The sequence below is a fragment of the Ascaphus truei genome, chromosome 2, assembly GCF_040206685.1.
Source record: "Ascaphus truei isolate aAscTru1 chromosome 2, aAscTru1.hap1, whole genome shotgun sequence".
NCBI classification, from domain to species: Eukaryota; Metazoa; Chordata; class Amphibia; order Anura; family Ascaphidae; genus Ascaphus; species Ascaphus truei.
The window spans coordinates 62,913,821-62,925,066 of NC_134484.1; the positions used below are offsets into that span (position 1 = coordinate 62,913,821).

Sequence of the window (11,246 nt, forward strand, 5' to 3'; positions counted from 1 at the left end):
TGACTGAAATTGCATATAAATCAGTGTCAGTCCTATACTCAGTGGTCTTCATGTATTTTCGCGATGTCAACATCTGAACCTGAATTATGGAAGAAATGGCCCAACCTTTAAGTAAGTGTCTATATTTTGTCTGTTATTTGTATATCATGTGTGTTCACTTTTTCAAGGAATAAACTATATTTATTTATATCTCAGTCGTGTTCAGTTCAACCCAGGTATTTTTGGTGTATATTATAGCTTGTCATAAAGTTACCGTAACAGCGGCCTCTATGGCTTTTTTAGTTTCTGGTATCCTGAGTAGAAGGTCCTTCATACGCCAGTGTGTTCCCGTCGGCCTTTGGTGTAGATCTCTTATGTTTAATGATACCGGGGCGTGGTCTGACCATGTTATATTGTCTATTTCTGCTTTTGTTATCCGATCAGCCAGTTCTCTGGATATAAAGATGTAATCGATGCGGGTGTATTGCCTATGCAGGGCCGAGTAGAAGGTAAATCCTTTAGTTATAGGGTTCATTAGTCTCCAGGTGTCGACCAACCCACCCGTTCTTATATTTTGTTTAAGTGCGATTGAGCTCGTCAATCTCGAGTGGTGCTCTTTGCTCGTGAGTCTCGCCTTATCTTTTTTGCAGTCTGTAACTGTGTTAAAATCACCTCCAATTATTAAATAGCCCTTCTTGTTTTGGTTTATCACATCGAAAGCCTCGTTAATGTAGCTTTCCTGGTCAGTATTAGGGGCATATAGACACACTAGTGTTAGTACAACTGTGCCTAGTTTGCCTGATACAATTAACATTCGGCCGGTCCTATCTCTTTTTATTTTTTTCTATTTCAAAGGGGACACTGGTTCTAATCAGGATGGCTACTCCGGCTTTTTTATCTATCGCTGGTGAGTGGTAGATTTGGTGGAAGTTTCTGTCTCTTAACCTAACCGTGTCTTCTCTATTCAGATGTGTTTCTTGGATCATGTGAATGTCGCTTTGTCTAGCTTTGAGATCCCTGAACAGTAGTCTCCTTTTCATGGGAGAGTTCAAACCCTTTACATTCTTGGTAGTTACTTTTAATAATTTAGCCATATTCTTGTTTAAAATACCTTGTGGAGGTATTCGCTAGGGCCGCCTTTTTATTGTTCTCCAATGCAACTACAACACACATCACTGCAAAATTCTCAAAGAACTAGATTGGTCATCACTAGAGTCTAGGCGCAAAGTTCACTTATCCTGTCTTGCCTTTAAATTCTTTATGGGCAAGCTACCCAGCTATCTGAACAAGCTCCTCACCCCTACCACATGCAGCACCTATCACCTGAGATCAGACTCCAAAAGACTGTTCATGGTTCCAAGGTTCAGCAAAGTATCCGGCCGTTCCTCCTTCTCTTACTGTGCACCCCAAAACTGGAACAACTTACCAGAGACTCTCACATCCACCACCAGTTTAAGTTCTTTCAAATCTAAGGCTGTCTCACATTTTAATCTGGTCTGTAACTGTTTCATTCGCCCATAATATATATTTTCTTTAACTGTGCATGCAATGTCTTGTATATAATGTATACCCTGTTCATTTTTGTAACTGTATTTGTAACTATGTATTATTTGTCCTAACTCTGTGCCCAGGACATACTTGAAAATGAGAGGTAACTCTCAATGTTTTACTTCCTGGTAAAATATTTTATAAATAAATAAATAAAATAAAATTGTTGGGTGCCTTGTGGAAATGTTCTAGTTTTCTGGTCCATATCTTAGCTTGTTTTTTGATTAGGTCTTTTTGGATGTACTGGTATACAAGTGTATTCCAGTTAGAATGAGATAGGGGGGAAATTAGGGGAAAACAAAAGTAACCTTGGGGAATTTTAACATGGTATAGGTGAGGGCTCTCTGGTGCTTTGGGCCTTTGAGTCTGCGTTTGGGGTATTTGGGACATGCAGAGTCAAGAAAAAGGGAAAGGTGTGTGTGTGGGGTGCAATGTGGTACTTGCAGTCTGAAAGGTTTTGGACGTTTACAGTAGTCAGCTCTGCTTGGACACATGTTGGTGTTCCGTTTTGCTGGGCAACCTTTTTTTCTAATAGGACTGACTGGAACTAAAACACATATATAGTAAGAAAAAACACAACAGTCAAACTTTTGAATCAAAATATTGTACAGTATTAAGCACAGTTATATTTTTAACTAAGCTAAGCAGAGTCTTTGAAGGAATAATAATGGATTATTCCTTATACTATCAGTTGTTTAATTATTTTGTTCTATTTTTTCCCTCCTCATGCCCCCAGTTGTTCACATCCTTTTATTTGGAACGGCATAAAAGTTCAGGGCTGGGGGAATCGATTGAGGTGGGCTTGACTCTCCTGTGCTATCATAGCTTTGCCAAGTTCGAATTATTAAACCTCAAAGTTTGGGTCTTGGTGGGCTATCTTGGGTTTGTTGTCATTCTGGACCACCTTGCACGTCTCGGTTGTGGAGGTGCCCTCGCTGTGTCTCTCCTTAATTCCTCTGGGATCTCCATGCCCAGCGCGGAGATAAATTCCGGTCCTTCCTCTGGGGTTCTTAAAGTTTTCCCTTGTGTGAAGCTTGAAGGCGAAAGGGGAAGCCCCACCTGTATCTGACGTCTTTACTCCTCAGGTAGCCTGTGATTTCCCTGAGTTCGCGTCTTTTAGCTATTGCTGTTGGCTCAAGATCCGAGAAGATTTGCAGTTCTGTGTCTTCAAAAGGAATCTTGTCTAGGTTTCTGACTTTGTTGAATATTTCCTCTTTGGTAGATAAATAGTGAAACCTTATAATTATGTCTCTGGGCCCTCTGTTTTCGAATTCTTTCGGTCTGTATATTCTGTGGGCTCTGTCCAGTTCCAGCTTAGCATTGGTAGCTTCTGGGCGTATATTCTGGAATAGCCTGTTTAGGTAGGGCTTAATTTCTTCATTAAGAACTGACTCTGGGATGTTTCGAATTCTGAGATTGTTCCTTCGTGATCTATTCTCTGCCTCTTCTTGGGCACCGTGGAGTCGGGATATCTGTTCCTTCATTTGGGATATATCTCCATCAGTCTCCACTTGCTTTTCAGTGACTGCTTCCATGGCTACCTCCAGCCTTGTTGTCCGTTCTTCTACCTCCACGATTTTAGTGTGGAGGCTCTTCATTGCACTTTGCAACTCCTCATGGAACGTCTGCTTTATTTTGTTGACTCAGGCTTTTAGTTCGTTCTTGATATCTGGGTTTTGATCTGCATCCGACCCTGAATCAGTTTCCTCTTAGTCTTGAGAGGAAAAACGGGAGAGAAAAACAAAGCACTATATCCAGTGCTGTTGTAACAGCAATGAAACCACCAGGCGTACGTTCCCATAAATAAAGCTATTTATTGGATCAGAAATATATGGTACAAAACACACCAACGCGTTTCGGACTTAGACAGTCCTTTATCGGATAAAGGACTGTCTAAGTCCGAAACGCGTTGGTGTGTTTTGTACCATATATTTCTGATCCAATAAATAGCTTTATTTATGGGAACGTACGCCTGGTGGTTTCATTGCTGTTACAACAGCACTGGATATAGTGCTTCGTTTTTCTCTCCCGTTTTTCCTCTGAAGATTGTCTACAAACAGAGGCACATTCAACCCAGGGGTGCTGGATAAATTGGACCTGCTGTCAATCGTGGATAAAGTATCCCAAGTGAGTCCATTCCAACTCTACCTCATTTATTTTGTCCAGAAGTCAAATGATGTTTCATTTGCTGGTCACCGGCAGGTGTCTTTGATTTATCCTTACCTCCTTGCAATGTGGGATAATTCTTAACCAGACTACATCCATTGGGACATTTAAACATTATAGGGTTGTTTTTTCCATTTATATTTACAATTGTTACATACTACAGTTTTGTCTTTAGAGCATCACACAAAATTCGGTGTGTATCTTGTCCTTTTTCTAGGCTCATCTCAATACCACAATTGCATCCCCTCACTTGGACATTCTGTTAGTGCATGGGACTAATTGTATAGACCCTGATTCTTTAGAGTTTCGTAGGGGGGGGGGGGGAGGGGGCATGCATGTGCTCGGCTGTTCAGCTTCCGGTTTCGGGCTTTGATGTTCAGGTAGTGCCCGTGGTATGCAATCTATTGTTCAGTGGGGTCTCCTTCAGGCCTCTTTGGGTTTTACCTCTGATCCCTCAGTTTGATCCCCTCTGCCAGGCTGGTTTTTTTTTTGGCCTCACTCCTGTCCTCTCTCTCCCCAGTCACAGGTCTCCGGTGGCCATCTTAGGTATTGAGTGTGCTTTTTAATTCTTTACTTTTGGGCTCTTGTTAGCTGCCTGCTGCAGTATCTGGTGTTTTTTTTGGGTTTTGTGGGCCAATTTCTCTTTGTGCAGCGCGAATCTCTGTGGCTGTGCTGCTGCTTTGTTAAGTTTTATTTTTAATCATGCAAGTCCCCTTTAATTATGGAGGGTGGGCTGTGTACATGTGTTAAAGCCCTCTCCTCTGTAGGCTCTTTGTGCACTTCTGCTCTTTCCCCAGGGGATGTCACTGCTGGGTCACCCCAATCTCCTGGAGACTCTGGTCCGTGGTTCTAGTGGGGGGGGTGGGTTAGCCCGCACACTCCGTCGTCACTTCTGCGGAGCGCCGGGTCAAAATGGCCGCCCTCGCTCCCCTCAACCCTCTGCTGTAGCCCCACCAACCTCCAGAAGCACACTTGCAGCCACTCTGGGACTAACGGCAGACAGCCTCCCGTCCCGCTTCTTACCCGACCACCCACGCACTGTGGGGTCCGGGAGGAACGCCGATCTCAGCCGCGTCCGGGCCGTCGCCTGGGGAAAATGGCATCCGGCTGGTTCGTGTTTTTAAAAATGTTTTTATTATTTATTTAATGGCTCCGCCGCCCGCGCATTCCGCTGGTATATTCAGGAATAATTCCCTGTGGTTTTGCAGGAGAAAGGCTGCTTTACGGGGCTTTGGGTCTCGGAGCTCCTGAGCTGCACGTCTTCTCAGCTCTGCAGTTGGCCACTCCCCCCCCCCATCTGTCTGCATTTTTTATAACTAATGATGTATCCTTTTTCAAAATCTCAAGTTCCCTCTTTTCTTGAAACATCAGATTGTTAGGCCCCTCTCCACCAGTTTCTCAAAGGTCGCTATATACATATGGTCCTCTCAAGGAACTGGGGTTGAAAATAGACTTCTGTTTAAAACCTGATTCTATATGTCTAAAAAATGGGGGAACTTAACCATCCCAATCTCCACCCTGTTCCTCCAATAGAGATTCCATATTTGAAATAACACCAAGATCTTTGAATATCAGTTGATGTTGTCTAACTATCATGGAAGAATCATCATCACTTCCCTCTTTATCTCTGGCCCTCAATTGTGACGATGTGGAGCTTGATGTTGTACTGTAGTAACTTTATTTTTGTTATTTTTTATGGAAAATAAATTTTTAAGGGCCAACTTTCTCGTAAACGTTTGAAGGTCAATAATTGTTTGAAAAAGTTCAAAACCACTCAGGACGAGTCGATACCTCGAAAAAGGATTTTTCATATCTATCATTATATGTTCCTGTGGGGCGTCTAGGGGATTGGTTCCTCTGCTTCTCCAGTTACCCTCTGGATGATCAAAGGACTTTGAGCAAGCCTGACTCTCTAAGGGGCCTATGCAGAGAGCAGCGCTGTAAATAATTGGCGAGGGTAATAAAATGTACCTGTAATGGCGAGTTTTTTTCTCTATATGCAGAAAGGTGCGAAATCTGCAATATATATCATGAATGCGTGTGGCGAGTTTAAAACGGAGAGATGTGCGCTGCTGAAATGTGTTAGAAAAAAATCGCGTTTTTTTTTTTCCCTATGGCCGCCGAGCTCCAGCTTCTTGCCAACTTTTGTTGGCGGAGCTAATTGTTGAATATCGCGCCATTTTATTGGCGCGAACAGCCGCTAGATGGCGATCGTGCCTTTCTGAATACGGACCTTTTTAAAACTGGCGAGATTTAGGTTCTCGCCACCCGCGCGGCGAGATTTACAAATAAAAATAAAAAAATGGCGCTTTTTTCTCAACTCGCCCAAACCTGACTTTCTAAAGGCATATTTCGCCAAAACATGCCGCTATTTCTGATACCGCTGCTCTCTGCATAGGCCCCTAAGTCAGATGTATCAAAATCAAAACTTGGTGTCATTGTGTCTGTTCTTTAAAATTTACTTATTAGGGGTACTAAAATCCCATTTCTTATTGGATTGTGTTTGTTCGGATGGTATCCTACTGTCAGGTTCTAGTCTGCAGTACCCATGCACATCCAAAGGGACTGCTGCTGCTGCTCTTGCTAGCTCTCTCAAAGAACCTTACAGACTCTGAAACCTGACACCTTTGCACCCATGCCTGCATCCAAACCTATCCCACCTGTCCCATGTCCCACCTAGACACCTGTTCCATTCCTTCAACCAGACCTATATAAACCTCAATTTCCTGTTCCTCCTTGCCTGTTTATACTGGTTCTGTCAGTACCTGCTAGGTCCCAGTAGACTCTGCTGCTGATGCTTTGGCTGCTGTAGCTGTTTGCTGTTGCCCTGTTCCTGAGTGCCAGTCCTGGTCCCTAGTCCCAGTCCTGTTCCCGAGTCACAGTCCTGTTCCTGCCTCCTCGTTGTTGACCTCTGCTTGTGACCCCGACCACACTATATGCCGCTTGCCTCCGACCTCTGCTTGCTCCCCGCTTTTTCTGCCACTGGGATTCACTCCTTCCATAGAGCTCTCCCTGACACCTACGTTGAACTGCATTTCTATTTGGGGTCGATATCTGCCAACAATACACTTGATTATTTATATAATCTAAACGATCCCCTTCAAATTTAAGTTGTTTCTTAGACATAATACTTTTTTCCCATGATTTCAATACTCATTAGAAGTGTTCTATCATTATGAGCAAATTGTTCCATTGTTTCAAATGTATTCAATTACTTACTAATATTTTTTATTTAACTTTCTAATGTCACTTTATCCTTAATTTTGGTTTGGATTATCAACTCCATACATTTGATAGAACAATCATCTAAGACCTTTTTCCAATTATCCTCAAATTCTTTATGGGAAAATTCCAACTTTTTTTTTTTTTTTGTAAACTTGTTCTTTATTTGCATTTTTTGTTAAGACCAATAGGGAGTGGGGTGCAGAACATAAAAAGGGGAGGATGTTACTTTTGAATTAGATAGCTTTGTATCAGGTCTATAACATCGTTTAGTGGGGCGACAATAATGACATCACTGTTGCGTATAAAATAACTAGTACAATAATGTAACTTAAAAAGACTGGGAGAGGGAGAAGGAAAAGACAAAAAAAGAATGTCATTACTTTAGCAACAGTTTCCCACTTGTCAGTGTACCATAACAGTAATACTAACATAACAGTTCATAAAACAGGTACCTTTGTGGACTATTGAGTACCGAATACCCTCCAGGCCCTCCTCCTCATTTTAGACTGATATGAAACATATCACACCAAGGTTGCCTCAGGGAAGATATATTTTTTTTTTGGTACTACACCCCACTACGATTGTCCAAATTTTTCAGAAACATGTCTCCACTTTGTACAAGGGGGTGTGGCCAGCAGGGATTGTTTGTACATATGTGGTGGACGTGCCCGAAGGTTACAAAGCTATGGAGGGCCACACATGATATGGCACAGACAATTCTTGAGTATACCTTCCCAAGGTACTGCTATGCAGGCCAATTGAAAACATGGAAAAAATTGACGATAAACTACTGACACACATATATACAGCGGCCAGATGCGAAATAGCCAAAGCCTGGAAACAGGAACAGCAGCCGGCCATACACACTGTAAAAGCGAGATTATGGAGGATCTGTCTTATGGAAAAACTGACGGGGATACAAAACAACACAGTACAGAAATACTTAGAAGTCTGGGAACCGTGGAGATCTTATATAGGACATAGATATATTACTAGGGGAACTCTCCAAATCAGAAAAACACATAATAGAAGAGTTAGGGATGGGGGGGGGGGGGGAGCCTTAGGCACCCTTGTCACTTTGATATAATTTTCTAAAGGTGTAATATCCCACCACAACCTTATATCTTGTATCAGATTTTTTCTAGTTTTAAGAAGTAATCTGTAAGGTCCGAGGGTTTATCTCATATCATCTCATATCGTATTCAACTCGTCTACGTCATTTAGTGTTATCCCTGCATTCATGTTCATTACCACATGGATTTATTCTATTAAATGTGGAATTCATTGTATATGCTGAATAATTAGATGATACACGCGTTCTGATGTACAAGGCATTGTCTTGTGTGTTGTGTTATGAGTCATGTAACTTGAGAATTTGGAATTTTGTAATTTGTTCTTTATTATTCATTATTTTTTTATTATTATGTATATTATTTAATAACGTTTTTATTATTTATTTATTTTCACCTTTTTAGGTACAGTAGTTACTGTATTCAGTTGTTCAAACTATGAGACATCCTTATATAAGGTGGATCTGATCTATTCAGTCACGCCTTTATTTGGATAGTTGTAGAGAAATATCCGCCCAGGTGAGGAGGAACGCAGTGCACTGCAGGAACGGGCTAAGACAGCAAAAATGGTTTAACAAAATGAATTTGTTGGAATCGCAGCATTGAGGAGTAGACGGGACATAAAGCCTCTGACGCTATTTGTGCAAAAAGCACTTTATCAAAGAATGTATCCTTTGTATGTCAGGTGGTAAATAGACCTCACAAGTGGAGTAGGCACTGTGCCCACCCGGAGTTACCGGCAGCAGGGAAACACACCTGAGACGGCAAATAACCGCGCATGGGCAGTGTCAGATAACATCTCCACAATAAAGAAATAAAGAAATAATGAGTAAAGAATGAACAAACAAAAATAAAACAAAAATAAAACAAACATATATCCACATACCAGTAAGTACAATAAAAGTAGGATAAAAACCACGACCTGTACATGCCTGAATAATAAAAGATGTATATATATGATGCTGTTTGAAATCTACTTAGACACACACTGCTGCTGCTATACCCATAAACACTGCTACTGACACACACACACACCCACACCACAGTAGCTCTACACACACACACACGCGCGCGCGCACACAGACACACACACACACACACACACCACAGCAGCTCTACACATGCAAGCACACACACACACACACACACACACACAACACAGCAGCTCTACACACACACACACAACACAGCAGCTCTACACACACAACACAGCAGCTCTACACACACATGCTACACCCATAAACACTGCTGCTGACACACACACACACACACACACACACACACACACACACACACATCAGCTCTACACACAACACAGCAGCTCTACACACACATGCTACACCCATAAACACTGCTGCTGACACACACACACACACACACACACACACACACACACACACACACACACACACACACACACACACACACACACACACACCACAGTAGCTCTACACACACACACACGAGCGCGCACACAGACACACACACACACACACACACCACAGCAGCTCTACACATGCAAGCACACACACACACACACACACACACAACACAGCAGCTCTACACACACACACACAACACAGCAGCTCTACACACACAACACAGCAGCTCTACACACACATGCTACACCCATAAACACTGCTGCTGACACACACACACACACACACACACACACACACACACACACACACACACACACACACACACACACACACACACACACACACACACACATCAGCTCTACACACAACACAGCAGCTCTACACACACATGCTACACCCATAAACACTGCTGCTGACACACACACACACACACACACACACACACACACACACACACACACACACACACACACACACACACACACACACACACAACACAGCCACTCTACACACACAACACACACACAAACTGCTGCTACACACACATAAAACTGCACAACACAACACACACACAAACTGCTACTGCTATATCCATAAACACTGACACACACACACACACACACACACACACACACACACACACACACACACACACACACACACACACACAGCAGCCACAATAAAAAATGCAGCCACTTACTTCTTTGCAGACTCTCTCCCCCCCAATTCAACTGAATCTGCTCAGAAAATCACAGTCATATAAGGAGGGGGAGGAGTCAACCCGTGGCTGATACTTCCTGACCAATCCCCTGCCCTGTCTCAGAGCTGTTACTTCAATCAGACCAATCCCCTGCCCTGTCTCAGAGCTGTTACTTCATTCTGACCGCAATATAAAGGAGATTATAGGTGGCACACCACTGTTTTAAAGAATTTTTTTTCTAAGGAGTTTACATTTGGTGCTCACCTTCCGTTGATCCTGGCGTCCCAAAGCTGGATCCAAAGTAATAGCAAGATAGGAGAAAGGAAGAGGCACACACGTTGTAGTGGAATCAAATGATACCAGACACCTCAGGTCTGAGGAAGGGACTGCTTGTCCTGAAATGTTACTATTGTTAGCTCTGATGCATCAATACATTTGAAATCATTTGATTCCACTACAATTTGTGTGCCTCTTCCTTTCTCCTATCTTATTTCATTCTGACCAATCCCTTGACTTGTCTCAACTGTTGTGAAAGCTGATTGGCTGGAAATAAACAGATTGAAAATTACACTTTGCAAGCTGCTAAAATTCTGGGCATTACTGGTTGGATAATGCCCGGAATTTTAACCAATCAGAGAGCAGGGTTTTCAATAATGCCCTGAATTTTACTGCTTTAGCTTATAATTACAGTTATTTGCACTTGCATGAACTAATCAAATAAAAATTACTATATATCATATAGACAATTTTAATAATAATTTTAATAATATAATATAATAGTACCTCTTTGTAAAATAAACACAATATAGCGAATATACTCAGGAATATAAACTCCAGAGGAAAGCACACCAGAACAATATTAGCAGCAGGGGCATTGGATGGAAACAAGAACTGAATTAGATTAAGAAATGCTTTAGCTCCCAGTCAATATTCATACCCATTGGATGAAGAGATCCAAGAGTTTATATCCAAAACATCTACTTTTTATTTTATTTACCGTTGCTGATCGTATGTTATATTTTGTATACTGTACCTTTACATATTAACTCTGTTGTCGTAACGAGGTTTTTAGTTTTTAGTAACTTGAGATAAACTGTATGTTATGTCATTTGGGTAGTGTGCTTACTGGGAATTCTGTGACCCTGACATGTGGCTTGGGCCCCATTATCTCCAGTA

At 42.1% G+C, this 11,246-nt stretch overlaps 1 long non-coding RNA gene across 2 annotated transcripts in view; it reads right to left on the reverse strand.

The window, feature by feature from the left end:
- Nucleotides 1–10,124, reverse strand: part of LOC142488510 (uncharacterized) — a 34,322-nt gene extending 24,198 nt beyond the window's left edge. For both annotated transcript variants that reach the window (XR_012799458.1, XR_012799457.1), the window contains exons 1-2: nucleotides 10,071–10,124; nucleotides 6,459–6,747 (exon numbers count right to left, since the gene is read on the reverse strand). This is a non-coding gene — a long non-coding RNA (uncharacterized LOC142488510). The remainder of the gene's footprint in view (nucleotides 1–6,458; nucleotides 6,748–10,070) is intronic.
- Nucleotides 10,125–11,246: the final 1,122 nt, after the last annotated feature.